At 40.5% G+C, this 24,095-nt stretch overlaps 1 pseudogene; it reads right to left on the minus strand.

Moving 5' to 3' along the window:
- Positions 1-1,822: 1,822 nt before the first annotated feature.
- Positions 1,823-18,299, minus strand: LOC119883945 (annotated as a pseudogene).
- Between the last annotated feature and the right edge of the window lie 5,796 nt (positions 18,300-24,095).

A 24,095-nucleotide genomic window follows, 5' to 3' on the forward strand; every position in this document is an offset into this window, starting at 1 on the left:
CTCTCTTCTTATTCCTTATCCTCATCTTTGCTGTCACTAACTCAAATGAGGGATGATTTAATTGCAGCGTCACCTTTACAACCGACTGCTTGTATCTGTTTACAAATTTGGTTCAGTGTTGAACGTTTAAAATGAGGTTAATAAGATTAACTTTGTTGATCAAAAGGAAAACAGGCTCACTATAAACATGGACATAAATCTAATCCAAGTGCTTTTTTTAGCCTTTTCATTTACGTGATGAGGGCAATAAAACTGGTGCAGACAACTATGCTGTGATTGTAGCTGTGCAGTTGTTAGACTGTATGACTGAACTGCAGCTGAAGCAAACAGGTTCAATTCCTATCATATGTCCTTGAGCAAGGCACTGAACACTACTGCTTCAATCATTCTGAGTCATTCTTGCCTGAAAATGTGAGAAGAAGTGATTTTGTGAAAAATGATTCCTGCGCTCAGGGCACGAAAGCCTCCACCGCCTCGTGTTTCACTGCTCCTGTGAAGGACGATGCTGTCGTTTACTCCTGCCTTTCTTCTTTAATGTTTCCCTAACAAATCTCAACCATTCGCGCTTTATAAAATGACTAAGAGTTACTCTGCTGTGAGCTCTCCTGACATTTTACAAAAAAGTATTCAAGCTTCCCTGATCCTGCCAGCTCACGGTCATTGTCCGTTGTTTCCACTTAGCCTTGTTTTCACACATCTAAACACATAGCCTTCAACAAAAGAATACAACTGCTAATAATAAACTGATATGCTGTAAATCAGGAATGTTAAACCTGAAAAAATATAAATAAATATACATATATACAAAAACAGTCTCCTACTGCACCGAGTCAGTGTTTCTATTCAACCATGAAGACCATCCTTCCCCAGTCTATTCTACTCTTAGTCGCCTAAGCTGGAATAAAAAGTAAAAAGTCTTTGTTTAACTGGTCAGAGCCCACATCAGAAAAATGTTCATACTACCTTTAGTCGACTTTGTTGTTTAGGTATGACGACTTGTTGGAATCTAAACATGGATTGCTGTTGACATTTGGATCTGATCAACACGTTTCACAACACAAATACCATATGTGCCACATTCTTACTTTTTATTCTTCAACTTCAAGAATATTTTCCCTGTCCAAGACTTATTTCCACACACCACTGACATGTCGATTAAATTTCAGGGAGGGTTTAAAGCTTTTGGTTATCTGCTTAGCCTTTAGATTTTAATTCTAAGACACTTCTTCCCCCCTCTGCTCTCTCTATCGACCGGTCTGTCTTTGTCACTCTCTAAACTTCACACTAAACACAAGCCGGGCAGCAGTTTGGCCCAGAGGCAGTGCCAGCCACAGAAACAAAGCTTTCTACTTCATCTTTAACATTGATGAGAGTAATGTACGCAGCCTAGACTCCATGTGTCTGCTGGGTGAATGACAATAAATCTGCACCACAATGCCTTTGAGCAAAGCACTAAAGACTTTACTTTTAGTTTTGTTTGATTGATTACTTAGACAAAATTAAATTAGTCTACTGATCGGAGACACATCATGCACACTAAAAGGAAGTCTTGACAGATGGATTTCGCTTGGGTTTGTATATTTGTATATACTTTGTGGGGAAGAAAAGTCTACATCTTCTTTTTCCCTAAAAAAACTATTATGGTATAGCCCCCCCAAAAGACTAAATAGCCATATATTTTCATACTTTTTCTTTGTGAACTGGAGTGAATAATGCTTCCTAGCTGGGGCAGGATGACCCAATCCACCAATACAACAAGGAAGATGAAGCCCATTTTTTATATTAAGCTATCACTTAGTTCAGACTCTTGATGGAGCCTCACCTGCGCTTGCGCAGCTTCTTGTTTTCCGTCTTGAGCACGTGGAGTTTCTTGGCAAAGCAGACGATGATCATGAAGAGCAGCAGGACCACCAGAGCTGAAGCGCCCACGGCCAGACATCACCTGGAACTCGGTCACCACCGACTCGCAGCGAGCACCTTGTGCCAGATGTAATCCTGGACGTTACATCTAAAAGAGACATAGAGAGAGAAAGAAGAGGGAATAGAGGACAGAGGGAGGGACGTTGAAAGGGATAAAGTCACAAGCGGAAGGAAAGATGAAGAGAAAATTGGGGTTGAGAGGAAAGAAACAGTAGAAAGAAATGGTAGATGACAGTTTTGAAACATAGCAACAAAGTAGGGATGTGGATGTGGAGAGAGGATGAAAAGGTGGGAAGTGTGAAGTGCAGTGAGTTGTGAACAGGGAGAAAGGAAAGAAAATAGAGAAATAGAACAAAAGAGGAAATGGTTAGTTTGGTAAAACACCTTAGTGATTCCATGAGATACTCAGACTCAGTAAATCGTGTGTAAGCGTGTCAGTTTTTACATTTCTAGCAATAATTTCTCAGTTGTGTTTGTTTTGAGCACCTCCCTTTTCCAATTTAGAACATTCAATATAATTTCTCTTCTGGTTGAAGTTAAAGCACCATTATGTAACTTTTCTACCATCAAACAGATGGTGGAGAGCGGCGCTGGTGTTGAGCCAGAGCCGGGTGAGCGGGCACATAACTGGACTGCGTTAGCTAATGGCAAAGGCAAATACACAGAAGAGGATGTTGACGGAGGAAGCTAAGACGGAAAAAAAGAGAGTGGCTGCCGGATGTTGTTAAGTGCTTTTTGAAATAAAAGTTGGAAAGACAAATTTCTGTTGGACTAGTAAGTAATATTATTATGTCTTGTGTTGTCACACTTGCTTGAAGTTTGGCTGTGTTAGCAAAGTTGTGGACTGTGGGTGCCAAATCGCCAAATCTTACATAATATTGCTTTACCTGCCTTGGTTCTGAAAAGGCTTTTCATGTGAAGCCCTAAAACCTGTGATGTTTCACAACATGTTGCATGTTACAAAGATCTTGTTATTGTGAAGTAATCATCCCCAGGCGTGTTCGCAGGATGGAAGCATCGCCGGCAGGTTTTGAATGATGCTTTACTCAAAAAAAAGGATAATGTCTTCACTTTGTGCGTCTGAAAATAGAAAGTGAAAAAGAAAACAGGGCCCGGGGCATTTTCCATCTATAAACACACTCGATGTCACCCACAAACACACACAAACACACAACTCTGTCAACACAATCATAAAAGACATTTGCGTTTATAAGAGCTAACACAATGCATATGGGCATCCATGTAGATGTACATCACAGGCACATATGTGGACACACACAAAAACACACACAGCCGCCATCTGAGTCCCAGACTCCCTCCGTAACCATTTGGCAGAGTACGGCGTCCGCCCGGGGACATGAATGACAGAGGCAGATGGCTTTGTCTACAGACTGTTTGGCGCGTCAAATGGCAAATCTATTTCACCGCTTACGAGACTATAACTCTGGTGAGCGACACTGTTTCACTGTCACATGAGTGGAAGAATGTGGAGCTCTGTGACCGTAGGACCTGTTTCCATTAAAAACACGCCTGTCTTGTTTCTTTCTGTACTAACTAACGCAACAACTAACTCTGTGGCGATGGAGGCTGAATAATTCAATCAATATAATTTATCATTATGCAATGTTTTAAAAGATCATTCTCCTATATTTATACTTAATAGAAGTCAGTCAGTATCTCTACCATGTGTCAACATTACTTTCATGCTTGAAGTCTTTTTGTCAAAGAAGACTACCCAGTTTAAGGTTGTAGGTTTATGGGGCGTGAAAGAAAGTCAACTCTTTGTTTTTTTGACCACAGGGCTGTCAAACTGCTGACAAACGTAGATACACACAAAGTAAAAATACAAAACTGCCAATGGTATTTCAAGCGTGAAGGAAACAGAACTTGTTATCCTACTCATGTATTTTTCATAGATGTCAGAGATGTTGTTTCAGTGGGTTTTGAGCATCCGGGGGTCATAATACTCACTTAAAACCAAAATGACCACAGAAGCTCTAAGTTTATGTTCCCCCACTCTAAAAGTGGGTGAATCGCTAGAAACAGAAAAGATTTCATTAACAAATGACAAAGCAATTAACTGTTTGTATACACACACACAGTTGAGGGGGTATGAAATGAATAGGTGTCGGGGCGTATGGCTGCTCCGCCGACATTCTCTACATGCAAAGCAGACTCTTTTCACCGACCGATTTCCTGTATCCTTCTTGAATCCTTGGTGCTTTGATTTTGCCAGCTGAAGGGAACGCTGACAACGAGCCAGAAGACATTTTGAGTGTGGGCATATGTGAGAAAGAGAGGGAGAGAGAGAGTGAGGCACGATGCCCAATGTCACATTTTCAAGTAGACTTCAATCTACTCAACATTCACACAATGAAGAGGTTTATGTATGTCAGAGTTAGAGGGAGGGAGGGCGGAGGAGGGATGCAAATAGAAAGCGAGAGGGATGCATAAAGGAAGAAGGCGAGCGAGGATGTGCTGGTCGTCATGGCAACCCAGCTGAGCGGCAAACGGAGCAGATGCGGCGCTGACATGTCATTCCATCACACGCATCCTCGCTCAGCCGTCCAGAGGGACACAGCAGTGCTTTAGCGGCTAATTCCCATTTCTTTTCTTTCTTCCTCTATTTTCTTCCCTCCCTCCCCCTCCTCCCCACCCTTCTCTCCCGCTTCTTGTCTTCTTGAAAATCTCTTTTCTTGTTCAATGTCTCTTTACCTTCCCCATCTTTCCTCCCTCCCATCTCTACTTCCTCCTCCTCCCTCCTGCATTTTGCCAAGCTCCTCCAGCTTAATCATGTCTCTGCTTTCAGTTTGTGCAAAAGATTTTTTCCTTCTATATTTTTGACATTAGGAGGACCAAGGTGAATGTTTTGGTTTGCTTGTAATGGTAAAGAAATAAGAAAACAATTGAGCTGAACTGTACTTTCCATGCATTTCTGGTGTATCCAAAGCCTACATATCTTATTCATCTGTGCCATAGAGCTCCATTATTGTCCTAAAACTGTGGGGCTGCACAGTGGGGCACAGCGGTGCTTTGAGCTAAATGCTAATGTCAGCATGCTAATAGGCTCAAGCTGATAATGCTGCTATGCTATCATTTTCTAATTTGCCTGTCTGAACAAAAAACCATCGGACGACTTTTGACCATTTTCAGGTAGCATGTGCTGCTCATGACATTTCTGCATTTCAAAGTAAGAGAATAGCATGCAGTCTTTCTATGAGCCTTCGTTATTTAATTATGTTAATGAGGATGCTTTCGGACAACTTTCAGGTCCCTAAAGAGGTGGGCTTGCCCTGCCTCTTCAGTTGGCAATTATCTAGCTACTAACAGCCAGCCAACTCATCCTTTGTATTTTTCGTTTTACTCTTTCAGATGGGTAAAAGTCACAAAAACTTAAAATCTTAGTAATAGTGTGCACTTACTAATGTAGTTGTAACGTCTGTGCAGAACGGCCATGTATTTACACTGAGAGATGTAAATATTCAATCCATCCATTCATCGTCAACCGCTTATCATGCATACAGGGTCGCGGGGGCTGGAGCCAATCCCAGCTTACATCGGGCGAAAGGCGGGATACACCCTGGACAGGTCACTAGTCCATCGCAGGGCAGATGTAAATATTACCAGAAGATATTTACAAATGTTCATTTATAAAATTAATTTAAAGTATTCAATTTTTTTATTTTATTTGTGGAATTTGCAGAATTTGGAGTATTTGCAGATGCCATTTATTTTTATGTATATTTAGATTTGTGGAAGTGTTTTATATTTACAGATTATACATTGACACACGGATTGTTGATCTGTTCCCACAAATCTCCATAGCAAATCAATGAGCCACTCCATCACACTGGGTAACATTTCCTTCATTTCTATAAACACACACACTAGTTTAGTCAATCCCAAATACACCACCCTGCTGCTGTAAATACTCACTAGAGCATCTACCCCAATCCAGGACTGTACTAGATCATATATAGTGCAGGACACCTTCCTTACTCCCTGGCTGGAGTGCTGCTCAGCAGCCACTTTTTCCCCAGCTTTTTGGTCACATAAGCTGGTGAGTTTGTATTTTTAGCATTTTTCCTGCTATTCATTCATAGTTTCTGGAGATAGACATGCTGTTGGAGCTATAGGGTACCATATGGGTATTAATGTTCAGCTGAAAAGTTTCCCTCACAAATGCACTATTTTCTCCTGTTGAAGTTATTTTTTTTCGTGGGATCTGTTAACAATAAAATAACTACAGAATGAGCATATCCATTAAGATGTTTTGGAACCTAGTTTAACAAGCACACAAAAGAGGAAATTGTTCTTGGCTGAAATTTGAACAGAATATTTAGAATTGGATTTCCTTCTCCAAAGGTCTCACGTTCAGGGCAGCTGCTCAGAGCAGAAATCAAATTCAGCGACAAATCAGGGACAAAAAACTCTCACTGTCAAACCTCTTTTAAACATTAAAAAACAATCTCCCTCTGGCTGCGATGTGTCCACCAGCCTCCCTCTTTTCCTCTCCTTCCCCTGTAAAACCGCCCACCCGTCCAACATGCCTTCCCATTGTGTCCCACAGCACAGTTTTTTTCCCTCCTGAACCTGTCGTTATCTCCATCGCCGCAGGCCACCGCAACCACATTTAATGTGTGCAGAAATACAGCAGAATTAGCATTGGGGTGGCTTGAGCCACATTACAAAGGGCTAACTAATCCTCTCAATATTTACCTGATTAGGTTGGCCCGCTGGGGCGAGAGAGGAAGAGGCAGACATACAGAAAAAAGGAGAGAGAGAGTCTTTAACTTACACAGGGTGACAATGGCGCAGATGGGGCTGTGGCCCTCTAATAAGACCCCCTGTTGGTTTTGATGAGGAGTAATGGAGGGTGAGAAGGAAGGAGACGAGGGGGGTGGTGAAAGGCCAATTCCAGACAGACAGTTGGTTTAGTCAGTTAAGGGCTAATAGCCAGCAGGAGACAAGCAGTGGTAGGTATTTTTGCAAAATGAAAATACTGAAGAAGTCCAAACTCCAAGAAGTCAAAAGTGCTGCTTAAAGCGAGGCCACGTACCCTCTTACAAACTCAATTCAATACACGTCAAACTTTTTGTCACTGAAGTCTTAGTTATTCTAGTATGATCAGTAGTGTGTGATAGTTAATGTAAAGTTTGAACTTGCATCCTATATTAGATATTTTTCTCAATGTATCAAATGGCCTACAGAGAATTATTGAGGTGGTGATGGCACAGTGCATAAGACGCATGCCTTTGGTGTGAGAGACCCAGGTTCAAATCTGCTGTGAGCAAGACACTTAACCCCTAGTTGCTCCAGAGGCGTGCAACCTCTGACATATATAGCAATTGTAAGTCGCTTTGGATAAAAGCGTTGACAAAATGAATAAATGTAAATGTATTGCATGAATCTGCGGCCCCCCTCGGCTTTATAGAGCTTTGTAGCGTCACAAAAAAGCTCTATAACATAACTGTACGATACCAGCTCAGGCCCAAAAGACAGACATAGTTAGAGACTAGATGATGAACATACATAGTGAAGCAGATATTTCCCTCAGCAGCCTAAAGAAGACTGACCTTAACTGCTGAAAAATCAGTTTTGCAGGTTTAAGTTTGTATACATACAGAAGGCTACACCACAACGTTCCTGTTTGTTTTCATTTATATGTATTTAAGTGTAGCATGATCTGTACACATAAGGAGCCAAAACTACACAGAGGCATGGCAAAAAACAATTTGGTCGTACAATAAATATTAGATTTCAATTCACTAACCTATCTTACACAAATAATTACTAGATATTATGTTTAAAACACTACGGAGACATCAGACCCACTGGTAAATTGTCATAGGGCTCGCCAAGACACGACTGCTAGATGCAGATATGAATAAAACTAATTTCATTCAATGAAATTTTGAAGGTTTTAGAGATATCCGTTTGACTAACAAATGGACAAACTTGTGAAGGGAAAGCACATTTTCTTTTGCGATATGAACAGAGAACAAAGGGAGGGGAGAAATGTATTTCATCAAGGTCTTTGGAAGGTTAGCGAGCAAACAAACAGAAGGCCAGATCCAAAAGAGCAGGATCTGGACAGACAGGAGTGGGCACAACGGGGTGTTTACTGAATATTTTAGCATAAGTCTTATATTTGCATTAAAACAACTCTATTTTTAACATTTCTTCCTTGAAGCAAATCATATTTTCTTATGCAATAACTGCAGAGAGTGAGAAAGAAGGAAACACTGGTTCATAACAGCAGCACCCAGAAAGAGGTGGATCTGATGATAAAAGAGCAGCAGAGGACAGTAGACATATGGTTCTGTGCCTCTGGAAACTCTTTTCTATCACGAGTTTGGAGTATAAAAACATCAGCTGTGATTCTGTCAGTAAAACAAAACCTCATGTGGGTAATTTTCTTATATGCTGAGGGCTTTGGGAGGGGAAGGACAACAACTGGTCAGGTCGAGGGCAGGATTAAAAACTGGATTTGATTTTTAAAATGCTGACAGAAGAGACGAGGAGAGACTGTGGACACACAGTTTGATCCCATCTGGTTAGACAACTTTATGGAAAATATAACGAAAGACAACGATAAAAAGAGGATAAAACTTTATAGTTGTTTTGTTTCAATTAGAAAAAGATTCCTGACTGAGTTGGAGTTGATAAAAATAACTGTGACTTCATCAGCTCCCCCCTCAGGGACATCACTGAATGAGTTCAAGATACTGTAAATTAATACTTTGTAGTCTTACGAAATGCTCTAATCTTGATGTGCTGTAGTTAATTCAAACATAAATCTCAGGAGATGGAGATGATTAATATGTTAGAAAAGAGGAAACACATTTCTGCATTATATTTTTTCATTTATTTTTCTCTAAACCTTTATTGAAATACCAGAGTATTTTAACTAATTAGACCTCTAAAGACCAAATTCCAATGTGGGAGAAAAACCTTCAGCAGGGCCGGATGTCTTCATGTCCCCTTGCACACTGCTTAATTCTTCAATAAAACACTTCTGCAATATAGATTTACTGTGATTTCAAAACAGATTACATGTAAACTGAGTTGGTCCCAGGAGCAACTGAACCGGCTCCGCTGTCGCTTATTTTCCAAATAACATTCTCCTCCTGATATTCTTATTGGTCTGTCATCAAAACACGGAAGTCACTGAGAGTCTCTAACTGGTTATAAATTAAAACAGGATTGAATGCCATTAAGCTTTTACACGTGAGAAACTCCTGCTCACCTGTACCTCACAAGCCTGATCCCAGTACAGCGTTACCAGACACCTATTATACACTCTGCAACATTATGCGAGTTTATATATCAATAATATCCAGCAAGGAGATGTTTCAGATCATGTGCTCTTTTTCACTGTTGCTACACAACACACCTGTCTGCCTGAACTGTGATGGATGGATGACTGGGATGGAAACGCCTCTCCCCTGTGATTAGAAGTACTTATTGGCAAAGTGACCTTATTTCCTTCCAATGTTCATGTGTTGGTTTCTGATCATGACTTCAATGTTTCTTTGGTTGAAATAAAACGTATCATGACTCTGCAATAAATGAGCACATTCTGACATTCTGAAAATAATATTAAATGGATAGCAAGAAATGATTTCCCGCAAATAGGAAACAGCACTCTTTGGATGACTGTTACTGAGTCATTGCTGTGCTTTAAAGGGTCGAAGGCCAAAATTGGGAACTACTAAGCTAGAAGTTCTGTTGAGCATTCAGCTGGTTTTAGACAGTAATTGGTATTATGCTTCTACAAGATTTATAGTAATAGTACTGAGAATCAAAATTTTGGGCCATAAAAAAAAAATTGAGTATTCTAACTTTAATTTGTGACTTTACTTTTGTACCTCTTAGATCATATCATGTGACATTTCTGTCCCTTTCCCCTTTTGGGGTTGGTGAAGAGGTTCATTCATCACTAGGAAGTTGAAAAATGAAAAATGAAACCAAAGACTGGATGTCTATGCTGTACTGTGTTCATGATGTTCGAAAGTTTTGGCAATTCAGCAGTTGATGTTAGACAAGCTGAAAAATTAATTTATCATATATTCCAGACCACCTCCATCTGAAAACACATACATTATTGTATCTTTTTAGGCCTAGATGCTTTTTTTTTCATCAGCCATCCTATTAGATTTCCCTGTGGCATCCAGTCCTCTGCACCATATTAAAAACAAACCAGCTTAAGTAAAAAATCACTGCATTGGCTTCCATTATGCAGATGGAACCATTATAACCTTATTAGTAACCACAGAGGGGAGAAAATGGTTCCATTCAATCAGCCAGTAAAGCTAAATCCCTCAATTTAAAAACTGAAAAGGGATTTGAAAACATGACGACATAATCACTGTTCTCCATTTGGCATTGAATCTGACCAATTCAAACCATCGTAATAATGTAATTTTTCCAGGGTTTAGGCCGAGTGGGAAGTTAAGAAGAGAGAACTGTACAAAGTATGTATTTATGAACAAATGATTACAAATGTGTGTGTACCGTAGGAGTGTGATGCTGCATGAAGATTGCTGAACACTGAAACACAGTTTCTACAACCCAATAAAAGTATCTCGCTTGCACCATCCAAAATAATTATTTTCATATTTGTGGAGAGCAAAATAGTACAACCTAATTTAGTAATTAGTAATTTCTGTTTGCTTGTCCCATTTACTCTCTACTGTCAACAGCCTGGGCTATCATATGTAAAGAGAGGATGGTTAACACTGCAAAGGACCCAATCAGCATGAACACGACTGTGACCAAAACCTATTTAAATAAACTGCTGTGTCCCTGGAGAAGAATACTCACAATAACATAAACCGCAAACCAATTACTGGAATGCAGATGTGGCCCTCGCTCACAGTTACTACAACCATCAGCCATCGAGGGACTGCATTCATTGAAAGCTCCTCAACCTTTGACCCTGACAGGAATACGGCATATAAGCTGGAAATATGTTCATGTTGCCTTCAGGAAATGCTGACACATGGCTTCATCTTGCACCAAATTATTAAAAAAATTAAATAGTGGATATTGGTGGTTAACTACCAATATCTGGTAAAAGGACATAATGGTAATCATACATTCTGAGGTGTCCCAATATCAAAAATAATGGGCTGTGAAGGAAATGCCACTGTAGTATATGCTGCTAAATGTTTCTTTGCCTCCACCATGTTCATTATTTTCATTTATCAGCACACCTTATTGTTTATAATTGCTTACGCAATGTGAAGTAGGAGAATAGTTATCATTTAACAGTTTAGTGTAGTTTTAGGTGTATTGACTTTATATACCATCTTATAATACAAATGTAAATAATAATGTAAATGTAAAGTACAATATTGCCTGGTTCTATTATGTGATACATGATTTTGTTTCAGCTCAGGGAAAAACACCATAACCCCACTCTTTGTGCATATTGATAAATCTGGTGCAGACAATTTCCTCTCTACAACTCTTTCAAAATAAGAGCGTAAAACAGAGGAATTTGAGGCTGGCAAAGAGACAAAGACGGAGACAAAAAAGCACGGACTGAAATGGTTCAATAAACCCTGTAGCCCTGCCTACATAAAGATCAATAAAACCTGATGATCCTACATGTATCTTTGTTTGCATGTGTGTAGTGTCCAACTGCCAAAAACAAATTTGTTCGTGTGTGTGTGTGTGTATCAACAATTGAATGCGTCAGGCTGAGGCCAGACTACCTTTGGCAAAAACAAACCGTGTGTCTGTGTGTATTCATGTGTGTGTGTGTGTGTGTTTGTGTGTTTGCATGTGTGCATCTTTTGTCCCGACCTTCTCAGCCGTCGTAAATCTCCTGTGTGTTTGACCTCTGGCCTGATTCCATGCTCTTTGACTTGGAAGTGATCCCTAATAAACCCATAATCCCGTGTGTGTGCGGGTGTGTGTGAATGTGAGTATATGAGTTTGTTTCCATGATTTGGTCATGAAATCTAAAATGGATACAAACTGCTGTTGGTGCTCAAAACTTCCCTTAATTACATCAAGCTGCAGGACACACACACACAGATACACACAGTAAATTCAACCTGGCTCGGCCGAGCCGTTTCCATACTGGCAAACGTTATAAAGTTCTGACTCATACTCTCACTCACTTTCTCTTCCACCTCCTCTCATTTTCCCTGTCCACCTCTCATTTCTCTCTCTGTGTTTCTGCCACTTGTTTTCCTGTTTTCCTGTTGATTGCTTTTTGCTTTCTTTTCCTCTCTATAACCCTTTCACTCCTTTTCAGTTCCCTCGCTTTCTATTTCTTTCAATATCAGACGTTTTCTGCCACAAACATTCAGAATGAAAACACTCTCTCTTTTGTCCTTGCTTTCTGTTTCCCTGACACACACCCTTGCTCCTCTCCACCCCCAGTTTCCTCATCTGTTTCTCCGAATATGGTCCTTAGTCCTACAGCTCCAGAGGAGGAAGCGATTTACGATGCTGACGCTGTCAGATCCCATTTGTCAGAGGGACAGGAGAGTCAGTGCTTGAGATGCCGCAGATACCTTTAAAATGACAGTGTGTTTGTTCTAACAAATCAAACAAAATGAAAGCTGTCATAAAGGTGTGTTTTTGTCTCACTTTATTCGAGTAAATTTGACCACTGGAGTGTTTTTGCAGCAAATGTTTTGGCCACAGTCTCTGGAAGTGAAAATAGCAACTGACACAGACTCTGTCGGTGTGTTTGACAGCTCAGACTGAAAACTTCACTCCAACTTCAGTATTTTCTCTTACCATCCTCCAGATCTCCTTGTTTTTGCTACTATGCTTTGTACACTCACAGTGTCCTTTAACTTCATTAGAACCCTCCTGTCTGGTAATTGCCCAAATCTTTTGAACTCCACGACCCCATTTTGTAACTCAGGCTTTCTGTTTAACCTTTGTATTCCCCATGCCCACTCAAAGGCTGATATATTGTAATCCTCAATATTGTTAGGTTCTGAAGTTTGCCAGTGGAGATTTTTAAAACATAATTTTAAGGAAGTTGCACGACACGCGCTGCAATCGCTGCTCTCTGTGAATATAAACGTAAACAGGCGACTGCACAGGCACAGTCTCCTGTTCAGCAATGAGTCAAAGTGAAATAGTTACCTGGATGTAATCCTAATAAGAACTTGCAAAGCCCACCATAGTTCTGTATTAAAAAGTAAATGAAAGAATATAAACACAGGTGGTGTGTGGAATATATTTAAGGCAGGACACGGCCTGATCTGTCTAGTGTTGCGGGGTTGCCTTAAATGATGAACGCTGATCTACAAATCAAAACCTACGCTGTTGATATTTACAGCCCATATATACCCTTTGTGTCAGGCATAAATATAAAAGCTTTTCTGGAGACTTTACACATACCAAAGTAAGAAAACTGGAAAGTAGCATATCAAGACAGCGGTGTGTGCTTCTGAACAGGTGTGTGTACAGTTTGTAGAGAAGAGCAGAGGGTTTGAACATTATAATAACTAAATATACTTGTTTTTGATTGTTTTTATTATGATGTCAATATGTCAATTAAATATACAGTGTAATAATGTTTTATTGAATTAGTTAAAGTTTAAATATTCTTCATGTCATGTATTTAAAAACTATCCTTTCAAGCATTGTGCTGTTTTCAGCAGTACAAAGTGTTATCATGTAATGTAAAAGGTAAGCGTCCGGGCCCTGCAGGTTTGTATTTCAGCCTGTAGGAAAGAGATACGACAAGCAGGTTTGAGGTTAGTAAACAGCACTTGAAAGGGTCACGAGTTTTACTGCAGAGGGTTAAAGGTCCAAACATTCATCCTGCTGTAATTGAATTGGCCGGATGTATGAAGCAGCTCCAGTTCAGTTGCACGCACCAACACACAACACAAACACACAAATATACAGTGGAAACACACATGAACTCAGTTTCACATGCACACATGAACTCAGTCACATGGTTAATCAGACACGCGATCATGCCTGAACACATGCGCGCGCACACACACACACGCACACAGAGGAACATATTGGTCCTCATCTGTGCCAGCGCTCCATTGACCCATATTGCGCTTTGCCCAGCAGTCAAACGCCTCTCAGTCTCTCTCCAGCCCTTGTCTGACTCACTCTCAGGAGGTTCATCACTGCTACTATCTGCTGACTGAGACCCAAAATCTGCCCTGAATATCTGGATCATGTTGTCCGCTTAGTAAGAGTTAGTAAGCGGGGCGTGAGCATTGCTCCATTTCTCTCTCAGTCAATAACACTTGTAATATGTTGAATTTAAGCTGTTTCTTCTTGTCACACATGTAATTTTGTCACTTGTTCCATTAACAATGGAAGAAGAGCTTCTTCTTGTTTTTGTAAAATAATTCAAATTCTCACGTAACGTCACATTATCAGTTCTCTCTTGATTGTATGTAGAAATTAAGAATAAACTAATTTAATGTTGTTCCAGTAGATGTCTGTTATTTCAAATAGTGGATGCTAATTAACAATCTTCAAATATTCCCCTTCAAATATTCCCCTCACGGGGTCATAAAGGTGGGGAGGTTTGGGACAGAGCAACTAAATCTAGATGCTTTCTGAGACATTCACCGTCTCATTCAGTGATTCTCTGTTTTAGTTTAGACTGGGATGTGTCTGGTATTTCTCTATGTGTGTGTAGCTGTTGGCAGGGTGAGTCTATTTCCCCCATCAGCTCCAGTCAGCAAGGCTAGTCGCCACTGTGCATAAATTTACACAATAATCTGTGCAGCTGTTCACTAATTGGACGTATCTTCTCACTGATTGGTTGGTTCATTCGTTCAATGATTACTGGGGAATGTATGTCTCTAAATGTGAAGCCTATGTTTATGTGATTGATAGCAAAACATGCACAAAAAAATCTGCCTCAAATCTGACATTGTTAGACCTCATCAGTCTGTGATGCTCACTGTGTTCCAGGTGTTTTCATTGAGATAAAATTTAGCTTCAAGGCTTCAGCAGGTGCATTCATTGATCTTCATGCCTCATGCATGATGGACTTCATGGATGTTGGATGGATGTTGACCATCAGTACAAAATGGTGGCTGTTATAAATCTTTGTTCTCAGAGACTCACACCTAAACCTGATGTTTAGATATGGTGCATTTAATACAATCTCCACCTCATTATAATGCGAATTAAAGTATCTCAAGGTGATGTTACATTATCGACATTTAGCCAATTATCAGCAGGAGTGAGAAACTTCACACAGCAAAATAAAATATGTCACCAGTAGCAGTTTGTAAACGCCTTAACCAGCATTTAAAAATTAAGGAAAGTCAATGAATTACAATGGAATCACTTTGAGGGCAGAGGGCTTGCTAACTGACAGCTTGCCATCTTTGAGAGTTTTTTTTTTCCTCTTCAATAACTCTTTATTGTAAGAAATTATCCTGACAACAAAATACCAGTGAGGAGTAAACAGCTCAGTACAGAAAAGATATAAAGAAGGTCTCAGAGCTATTGTGATTAACTAGCATTTATTATGTTCCCAGTTTGCTAGCGTTAGCTTGTAAGCCACTGAATTTCACCAACTAGACTGAACTTCACGGGCATTTTCAGGTGTGACCGGACAATAACAGTGCTAAACAGTATTAGTGGGGTGTGACTATTTTAGGAGCACATTAGGGAACAGAAGCGGAGGATCAGGGAGGGGAAAATGTTTCAAGGGGAAAAGAGGGGTAAATTTATACATTTTCATCTAAAGGCAGACAGGGAGTAATTCTTACTGCAGACTGCAAATGCAGGTTTGGTATTGATCCCTTCAAATTCCATTCAGTTCATAATGTGCAACATCAATTCCACAATATTACAGTATTAGAAATCAGAAAAGTTATCCCAGCAGCTCTAATCCTGAACCCATTATACTGATCTGTGTATTTTTTTATAAATTCAAGTGAAGCTGTTCTCATCAAGAAGTTTTGATCCATAGATGTACTGTTATTGTTGAATTTCAGAGGCATTGAGCTGGAACTACTCTGTGGCTTACACCATATTTTCATAAATGATTCTCTTAATCCGTTTGACTTTTAACCTCCACCTAGATTTATCACATGGGCAACCTCACTGGATCGAGTATTGAGGAACGTCATTACTGCAGTTTGTGGCTAATGCCTGAAAAGCAGGTCATATGGTAATGAGGGTTCTCAATATACAGCGGGGCGGCAGAGGGGGAAAAATATGAAAATAATAAACTATAAGTTTAACAGTTAAGTTTTTGTACATAAGTGAGTCCGTCTTTACAAAACTTTCCATTTCACTATATGGATGTGCCGTAATGTGTGTTTGTAAGTGTCTGTGTACAGTTTGCATGACAAAGTAAAACCAAAGCTCAGAAAGAAAAAACAAATCTCAGAACACAACCTGGCAGATGAAGGGACATTTCCTCATAAAACTCTCTTGTTAAAAATAACAATAATGCGCTGGTTTCTATTCTAGACTGAGTTTTTCCACATGTTCCTGACCAGCAGAGCAGAACACTAAATCTAGAGTTTCATGAAGCCTTTTATATCAAGTGACAGGACAAATTATTTTAAATACTGGTGTCGAATTGCTCTGAAATAATAACAATAATACTCTTTATTTATAAAGCACTTTTGAAAATCCATGTTACAAAGTGCTTTCAAAGATTAAACAAGAAAATGTTTTTAAGGAATCAAAATACAGTTAATTTGTAAAATGCACAATGCAAGAACTGCTGCTTTATTTAATCCTTCTTTTGCTTTTTCTCGATTAACAACCCTTTGAACCCTAGGCTGTCACTACATGTCTTAGCAATACTGTTATTTCCAGAACATGTGATTTGGTGTGTAAGTGGTAATGCATATTAACTAGGACACCAAATGGAATCTGGAATAAATGTTTAAAGTAGGGTAAAATCTTGGCGCTTTTTTGCCAAAATGTCCACAGATTTGAAAGACACCATAAATATCTGTATTAGAATGTGTAGACGAGAGCGTCAGTGCTCCAGCAATATAAACACCATGTTGATGGTTAAATTACTAATGTAAAACAAATCCAATTTCCATTTGGTTATCCATATGTCTTGGCCAACAGGTGTACAACAAGTTCAATGTTGCCAAGGAGTTAGTAAGTAAGCTCTGAGCTAGGCCTATATTTATTTAATTTGAAAATGTGGTGAATCTGCATGCAAGCCATGCTGAATAAGCTGGTAGAAATTACTGTCACCTTAATCAGTGATGTACAAATAGCAATGACAGGTTTACCTTTGATACTTGTTGCAATTTTTGATGAAGATGGGATTAGTGAACTACTTGATTAGTGAATTTGAAGTAGTTATGGCCTGGAAATTGTTATTATATTTTGTGAATGCAATGTGCGGTAAATGCTTTTGTCAACGGGTGAATGTGTTTGTGTTTATGTCGCATCATACCTGCAGAAGACTCCCATGCCCTCCAGCAGGTAACACTGTCCCCCGTTGAAGCAGTAGTTGGGCAGCATGTCGCAGGGCGAGCGGCAACTTCCGTTCACCGTCTGGTAGCCCACACGACATCCACCCATCCCGTCCGACCCATCAACAGGAGGGGCCGCAACTGGGACGTTTGGTACTGGAGCTCCGGCGCCAGGAAGTGCTTCCCCAGGGATGAAGGAATCAGACCCTGGGACCCGGGGCCTGGAGCGAGCTGGAGACCCAGCAGAGAACCGGAGGTCTTCGTCACTCTCGTAGGCATCGGTTGTGGTGCTGTAGGTGTACTCATCAGTAGTGGGAGACGCTCCATCCTCGTAGGGTGTGAGGTAGTCGTAGTTCTCCGGCATCGCCCAGGAAGTCTGGTCACCTCCCTGTAGCTCATGGGCCTGTGACGAAGGAGAGGGCGGGGCAAGGTCAAGGCTGCGCCCACGAGAGGCAGGGTCGAAGAAGTCCACATGGAGGACATCGGGGTTAGAGGGGTTGGTGGCGGCCGAGGGCGGGGCAGTAGTGGTAATAAGGTGATCCAGGTCAAACACGGCCGTGTCCTTGGCATGGATCCAAGGCGGGTCGGTGTGTGGCAGACGCTCCTCCTCCTCCTCCTCTTCCTCCACTTCCTCCTCCTTGCCCCCCATGACCTCCGGTACTTGTGTGTCGCTAGGCAGCAAGAGCTCCGTTTCAGCCGAATCAGGGCTGAGCTGGGGTGGGGCTGCCACACCCGCTTCCTCCACAGGAGCCACTGTTTCACCAAACATGCCGCTGCTCTGCTCCTCGTCCTCGCCGGCACGGGGGATCCGGCCTGCCCTCGGGGTCACAGTGCTGATCATGTCGGGACTGGCTGAAATGCTCATCTCCTCGACCTTGACAGGCCCCTCCTCCTCGTTAAGCAGGGAAGTAACATTGGCCATGCTGTCCTGCTCTGTGGAGTTTATCCCGACCACGTTTCCTACAAAAGACAAAAACAAAAAACGTTTCTTATAATATAACAACTGAGAAAGTGAGTTTGTTTTAAAGCTTTGAAAGGAAAACATTGGCTTTGTATCTATGACTACTGGATAACAGTATCTTCAATTATTACTCTGCATTATGAATTTTTAATTCATGAAGGTGTTATCCAAGCCTGTTTCGTTTCCTCTCTCTCTTTCACCCCTGTCTCTCCCTCTATATCTCTCAGACCCCAACTGGTTGAGGCAGTTGGCCAACCCAGAGCCTGGTTGTGTTCAAGGTTATGAAATAATAATAATATTACAAAGACTACGGTCTATTCCTGCTCTACATGACAAGTTCCCTGACATAAGTTCTGCTATGGTTTTGCGCTATGTAAATAAAATTTACTTTCAACTTCCACTGGTTTCGCTGGTTTTCACTTGTTTTGCAATGGACGTTGTGGCATGATGATATCCTCAGAAAGTGTGAGTCACACTGAAATTAAAAATATGTGCATGACAAATAAAACTGCTCATCAAACATGTACACAGCTTTAACTGTAGAAAAGTGTACTTCTGTGCAGCAAGCAGTAGAAAAAAGAAAACCATTACTATTAAAAATTCAACAATCAAGACGCTGAAAATAAACTGGTTGAGGACAGACAGGTGAAAACAGCAACATCCCTTTCTGGAAGGCTTGCTGTCAGTTCCAGAAGTAAATACATTAAAATCAATCTCATTGGTACTAATTGAATGTTTATTCACTGATATCTAAAACAAATATAACCCCAAAAAGGTGGCATAAAAGCAGGTCTCAGAAGCAAAAATGTATCTTCCAGGAATTTTTAATTCATGAAGGTGTTATCCAAGCCTGTTTCGTTTCCTCTCTCTCTTTCACCCCTGTCTCTCCCTCTATATCTCTCAGACCCCAACTGGTTGAGGCAGTTGGCCAACCCAGAGCCTGGTTGTGTTCAAGGTTATGAAATAATAATAATATTACAAAGACTACGGTCTATTCCTGCTCTACATGACAAGTTCCCTGACATAAGTTCTGCTATGGTTTTGCGCTATGTAAATAAAATTTACTTTCAACTTCCACTGGTTTCGCTGGTTTTCACTTGTTTTGCAATGGACGTTGTGGCATGATGATATCCTCAGAAAGTGTGAGTCACACTGAAATTAAAAATATGTGCATGACAAATAAAACTGCTCATCAAACATGTACACAGCTTTAACTGTAGAAAAGTGTACTTCTGTGCAGCAAGCAGTAGAAAAAAGAAAACCATTACTATTAAAAATTCAACAATCAAGACGCTGAAAATAAACTGGTTGAGGACAGACAGGTGAAAACAGCAACATCCCTTTCTGGAAGGCTTGCTGTCAGTTCCAGAAGTAAATACATTAAAATCAATCTCATTGGTACTAATTGAATGTTTATTCACTGATATCTAAAACAAATATAACCCCAAAAAGGTGGCATAAAAGCAGGTCTCAGAAGCAAAAATGTATCTTCCAGGAATATAACCAAATATTAGCTAAGAAGAACTGCAAAAAAAATGCACTGGGCTGTTAGATGCAACATCTGCTGTTGTTTGTATCTGAACTATAATACAAACATACTCATACAATCACCAACTGGTTCAGTTCTCTCTTTCCAAAGACATTTTCCAGCCTCACACAGCAGTGGTCCACTCACTGCCACTCAATAACGTCTTTGCATTATGCGATTGACAAAGTGGGCTCAAGGAGTCTGGCATTTAACCCGACCGGTGAAACAAATTAAAACAAGATGTGATTGGCTGTATACTTATCATCTGGTCGATTACTGAATCCGAGGGCAGCTCATTGAGTCGAGCAAAAAGCCGCTTTACGGCATCTCCCCCATTGGATTAAAGGAATAATTCACTAATGTAGTTGAATGGCAAGGAGCTGGGATTACGGATTATAAGGGTCGGAGAGGGAGGGATTTAGGAGACTTTGGGGGGTGCCCTGCAGGGGGTTGAGGTGATGATCTTGAGGAGATCCAGACAAAACAGCGTCTCAACAATTGCAAGAAAGCTTTGAATATGTGAAGATGACACAGAGACTGTTAATCATGAGTGACAAATGAAAATGTCAACAGAGAGTTGAAATAAACCTTACAGTAATGATTAGTTGAGATTTATCTCTTTTTTTTGTCAGCACCAGTTTCCCTGAACAGACTGAACAATGTATCTATACTGCTGACGAGTCTCTGTAGCCACCGCAGTCTAGCCCGGTTTCAGACCTCTGAGTGACCGAATCTTCAATATCTTTTCAGCAATAAATATTTCTGGTGTTGTGCAACGCAGTTGGTCGTGCCGGCATGCCACTTGTTATGTAGCTGCACGGTTGCTGATTATCAAGCTGCAGGTAGTGGGGGTGATGTGATAAACCTTTTGGTAATCTTTTCACAGCTTTTAAGTGTTGGCAGAAATACTACAGTACATTTCCCATTTGGATTCAGCCACTACAAGCCGAGTGAAGTATATGTTTATTAGTCTATATTGTTTACAAAGCTGCTGGCCTACTACACATCGTATTTTGTTTACTTGCCACACAGTAAAGTTGATTCAAATAAGCCTAAGCAAGCAAGTGCCATTTTGTTTGACATAAAAATGGAGTGGAAACCAGGGCCACTCAGCTCAAAATGTCACTACGGGTTTTGGGTTTTGAAGCACACCTACTGACAGCTGTTCTCCAGGTTGGAAAACAATCGATCCAAACAGAGCTTTGCAGATGGGACAAGGGAATTTCCTGTGTGCTGTTTCTAGACTACTAATTGTGTGAAATTTATGTTGAAGGGGTGGATACGCCAGTCACTGCTGACTGGTTAAAAGGCAAAATATCTGGATTTCCCAAACACAAATCAGAAAACATGAACTGAAGCCCTATGGCAATTCAGCCTGATTATCATGCTAACAGAAATCTACTCTTGCATTTGGTGACACGTTTTTTTCATTGTCATCAACACAATGAGTTTATTTTATCCTGAAATAACTCCATGACTGCATTCTCATCCCAAAGGTCGTTCAATACTGGCTTCTGTTTACACTGTTTTGTTAGTTTGATGAGCTGTGAGGAAGAAACTATAACATCTGTAATGAAGGAATACAACACCCGATGCAACAGTTGGGCTTTTTCATGGGTTTTTTGACAACATTAAAGTTCTGTAACATCAAGTTGTATCAGACTGTGTCTACACAGAAAAAACAAGACAGATACAGGGGAACTGCCTCTATCCTTTCCTGCATTTCCCTTGATGCATTTAGACAGCCCACAGAGTGCATACTTTAACTTGATAACGTTCCTAATTAACTAAGTAATAATTGTGTTACTTTTTAGTTACTTACTTTTTACTTTTTGTTATTTTATGGGGACGGAGGTCCTAGACATCCCTGTAAAAACAATGTTATATCTCTGGCATCACAATATATTCAATATAAATTGCTGTTAAATAAGCACTAGACTAAAAGGTCCAGAGAAATCTTATCAACTTATCTTTAATAATGAAATGATGAATTAACATCAGTGCTATCCTTAAATATTCCATCAGTGGCCTCATCGTTGTCATCTACGCTTATGAAAAGGGGTCACATCACATTTATACATCTTGTTTTGGATAACATACAGTATATTCATGTTTTAAGGTTTGGGGGTTCAATTCCCATCCTGAGCCCCTCATGGTCAATAAATGTGCGTATTTGTGGTCGTATAAGGAGCTTTGGTAAACAGCCTCCACCAAATGGCATATGTGAGGATATCTGGGAGGATCTTTGCTGACTCTAGATAAGCTCTGACCACGACCCTCTGGGATTTTAATCTGTCCATCTCTAAATGTCTCCTCAACACTCAGTGAGGCTCCATTTACACAGCCAGTGGTTTATTATTTATCATGATCTCCACCAAGGTTTTATGACTTACATGACGTGATGTCTCATTTGGGAACAAACAGACATATTAGGTCCACACCCTCAGATGGTAACAAGCCGCAATGTAATATCAGGCAGAGACTGCAGCCAGGAAACCAGTACTGCTTGTTGGGCAGCTTTTACACAGTCTCTTTTACCTCTAGTGATTTTCTACATGTCACAAAATTTCTAAAAATCAAATTGGTTTCTTAATCTTACTTAAATAAATACCTAATTGGTTGTTTCTGGCATCACAAGAATTTGTCAGTTTCTCTGCTTTTTTTCTGTTGAATGTCAGTTGACACAATTGAGACATGAATTAATAACAGTAATCCACTAGCAATTGCTTGAGTTGTACTGCAGTTTTTACATTTAGCTGGAAAGAACAATAACAATTGGTTAAGAGCAACAGACGTAGAGGTTTGATGAGCAATTTCAATCGCAACATATGATGTGATTTTATTGCATTCTGGTCTATTGAGAGTAATACTAAAATGACATTTTTGTCCCTGCTCCTTCGGGGATGGATGTTTTTCTCAGATAGAAAGAGGAGAGATGACAGAAAATGAGGAGATTAAGAGAGGGGACTGACAAACGCCAACTCAGATGCAAACTTGTGATGTAGCAAATCATTATCTGCACCTGTAACCCCTAGCCCACCAGGGTTATTAGGATTTGTGTAATTGTTGAAGTATTGTTGAAAAGAACGTGCCCTTGATTATTGGTTCTCGGGAATGTACATGAAAACATGATGTTCACCGCAACATAATGATCCCAGGCAGACACTCAAGATTTAGAACCAGTAAGATCCCTATGGCTGGTGGAAAACTAATTCATACACTAGACCATCACAGGATATTAGCTCTGCTTCAGTTTTTCATTTTAAAGAAATTAGTTCTGCTTTTTGCAACACATTGTATATCATAAAGTATTGGTCCTACTGTTGCTGCAGGGGGATTGAATCTTGGGTGCAAAAGTCTACGTGTTATTCCCCAAGCACCCACTGTCAAAGTACCCTTGAGCAAGGCTTTTTTCTACCAGTGGCTGCTTCTCTTGCCAATGAAGAGGATAATATGGTTGAATTGTATCAATGTGTGAACGTAAAGCCGGGCAGTGCAGGTAAAGAGCATGTCTGCAAAAAAAAAATCTTTCCTGAACAACCACTGATCAATAAATATTTTACTCCAAAATAAACCAATACATATCAATGGATCAGTCATCACCAGGTGCACGTGTGACAGGTGGAAGCCTTCAGTTTATTGAATATTTTGTTTTGTGGCGCAGCAGCAATGAGCTTCGTCTTTGAAGCCGGGGTCGTTCTCGGGTTAATCCTTCCAGCAGTCCCACAATCCTCTGCTGTTTAACACATCAACTGAGCAGCCCAGGATAATGTGCCAAAACCATGCTCTCACTCACACACTCACACACACACACACACACACACACTTGCATAAAGAATAAAGCTTTTTACGCACTAAATGCTTGATGCTCACCAGGAAATTAGGATTCAAGACCGTAAATGTCCGCCTCCCTCTTAAGCACACATGAAAGCAATCATACTCGGCTTTGTTATCTCTCGCTTGTGTCTTCTGTCAACCACACACACCTGACAGCAATACACTCATTAAGTGACAGTTTCTCTGGATGCGTGCAGTGTTGTCAGCTTTCAGCCCCTGCTGCTGCAACAGGCCTGATAAATACAAACTCTACAGTCTGGAAAACAGCCAGAAATGGCTGCTGCACAACCAGAGAGAATGAAAGGGGTGATGAGAAGAGATACAGTAACAGGGAGTATTGACACATCATGGAAAACTGAGGGAGGATGTGACAAAGTGAGGGATGGAGAGAGATGTTGAAAACGACAGAGTGAGAGTGACAGAGAGAGGG

This window comes from Micropterus salmoides, unplaced genomic scaffold, assembly GCF_014851395.1.
Source record: "Micropterus salmoides isolate LMB-PRFRI ecotype aquatic unplaced genomic scaffold, ASM1485139v1 Ms_hic_scaffold_3037, whole genome shotgun sequence".
Classification (NCBI taxonomy): domain Eukaryota; kingdom Metazoa; phylum Chordata; class Actinopteri; order Centrarchiformes; family Centrarchidae; genus Micropterus; species Micropterus salmoides.